This window comes from Phalangium opilio, unplaced genomic scaffold, assembly GCF_054372755.1.
Source record: "Phalangium opilio isolate 3A_F unplaced genomic scaffold, DU_Popi_V2 ptg000032l_1, whole genome shotgun sequence".
Taxonomy (NCBI): domain Eukaryota; kingdom Metazoa; phylum Arthropoda; class Arachnida; order Opiliones; family Phalangiidae; genus Phalangium; species Phalangium opilio.
Genome location: NW_028324159.1, coordinates 9,044,770 through 9,047,420, shown reverse-complemented (window position 1 = coordinate 9,047,420; position 2,651 = coordinate 9,044,770).

Here is a 2,651-nt window from a genome sequence, read left to right as displayed (position 1 = left end):
ATGTGAGTTCCGTCTATCACACCCGGTCTATACCCGGAAGCCTTTTCTTTCGTAAGAAGTCTATATATATTTATTATCTGTTGATGTTCTTGAGTGATGGGAAATTTGATATTTTTATTAGTAAACAGTATCATTGCATCAAGAAATCGAGAAAGCACGCTGCAAAAAGTTGACTGAGAAACTCTATGGTAAATGTCACGTCCTGCAACTCCTTGAAAACTTCCACTGGCCAAGAAAGCTATTCCAATCAATACCTGAGGAGGATACATTTATGATTATGATAATTTGTGCATTCAATGAAATTATATAATTATGAAGAATTGTTCTAACGATTTCCTGCATTTCTACAGATAAATCCGCGTTCCTTTTGTTGGGGTGTTTTAAACAAGGCCTAACTAGATCACTTATTTTGAGTAATTCTTTTCTCGACATATTACGTTGATTACTATGGCGTTGTTCATTTGGTGTTTCAGGGTGTCATTAAGAATGGCTGTAATGGGCAACCACTATCGCCCAAAAGATACCCTTGTGGCATTTATCCAGGCTTAAAACGCCCAAATAGGTCGCTGAAACGCCAAATAAAAGAGTCTTGCGTCCCACCAGCATGTTTTGCTACAACATCGGTGATGTGCGTTTCATTATCGCAAATCTAGTATAGAAAAAGGACTGTCAGTATGCACATTGTCATTCAAGGAGTACTCTATTTACTAATTGGCATTAAGGGAGTAATTTCCTTTCCTATCCATGTGGGCATTAGGTTCAACAACTGGTCCTTTGATTAACACATGAGTGCAATCGATTGAACCCAAAACATCTGGGGAAGAGCACCTAGCTCCAAATGATGCCAGTAGAAACCATAGGAGATACTTAATTTCAAATATTGTCTCTATGTTCAAGAAAATTGAAACTCTGAATTGAGGTTAAGGTAAACTTTTTGGTTCCATAAAAACTTTCTTGCAAACTTAACTTGGCATGATGAATGTAACGCAAAAACCCCATTTAAAATCCCTGAAAATACGTAAGCAAAAATCACCAAAACTAAACCAAATCACATTTCCGAAAACCATATTTTGGTTGCCTCTGACCAATTCGCGGTTGTTGAACATGAATATCAACGTAGTTTTCAAACATGAAACATATACCCGATATATTCAGAGCTTTATGCTAGGGGTGAAGCTACGATCGAAGAATACTTTAAACGGCTATACTTCTGATTTTAATACAAAAGTAAAGCTGAAACCCCACATGCCCGTCAAAACCGTGCTAACACTTTGGAGGGTTTCTCGTATCACATAATACCAACCTTAAAAGCAGCCACTTCATCTTCACCAGTAGGAAAGTTTACCATCTCCTTCATGGACACAATGATTGCCTCGGTAACATTCTTTATGGCTCGGCTCACTGAAGGCTGGCTCATGCCGTGCTCGTAGTTACTGGCGAGCGCATGCTGAAAGCTACCGGAACCATAAAATCGAAGGGCCACATGAACTTGGTGCTCCACCGTTAAAACATTGGGGTTCATTACCAAGTTCGGGTCTTAATCGGTCAAACAATGGACGAACTTTGTCTTTACTGAGTCTATCTTGACTTATATACTCCGCATCTGGCAAAAGATATGGATCGCCTCTATTTCTACGATAAATATCACCATTATCTCGTTCATCAAGATAGGCAGCAGCAGCTACATAAACACGGGCACGACCCGCCATTGTAGAGTTAGAAATGAACAATCGTGCTAGCTGTCGTCTGCTTCATAGTGCGTTCAGCAACTCCAAGTAACCATAAAATTCGGTAACATAACCGATTCAAGAACCTAAACGTTTCGACGGTCATCAAATTTTGAATTTCGTGTTTATTTTGTCTATATTGGGGAGCGCCTGCGCAGCCTGCGCTATTTATTTTTACGAATCAACACCCTTAGGTCAAAATGGCGTCATCAGCAAGATTTCCAACCAACAGCCCTAAGTTCCATCTTGACCGACCAATCCGCGAGCCTAAGACTGGGGGAAGGAGCATACTTTTTCAGCAGAATACGGCCACAGACCTAATTAGCCTCCAGTTTAATTCCAAATCCAAAATTTTGGTTTTAACCGAGAGCTCAAACGCCATGTTTTTCTTGCTTAATCTCCCTCTAACGGTGTGAATCACGACAAACACGCCGTATGTCCAATATAAAAATTAGGGCTAAAATGCGTGTCTCTAACAGTGGTAAAACGCCGTAACTTTTAAGTTGTACAGTTGGTGACTCATAAAGAACATCAATGTAAAACAACATGTTACCATTTAGTGTGTTGAAACAACTGACCGATACTAACGGTAAACTGACAGCGATAAGTAGCGCAAACTAATAAGGAACACCGACATTTTGCTTCATTCTTCAGACAATCGAAAGGTTGCATTTAGTTTAAAGATTAGGTTAATGTTGCACCATATCGAAATCGTGAATAAATGTTAGTGGGCGAATGTTCGGGATGGGATGTTGAGCAACGCCTGTTAAAATTGAGCAGTAAAATGCATAATTTATAAAATTTAATCCTTATAAAAATCAACAAATAATGAAGAATTCACTGAGAGAAAAATACCCAGTTTAAAATACAGGAAGTTCATGGAAACTGGTGTTTCCATTAATTTCTTGTCAAATTAACGGGATA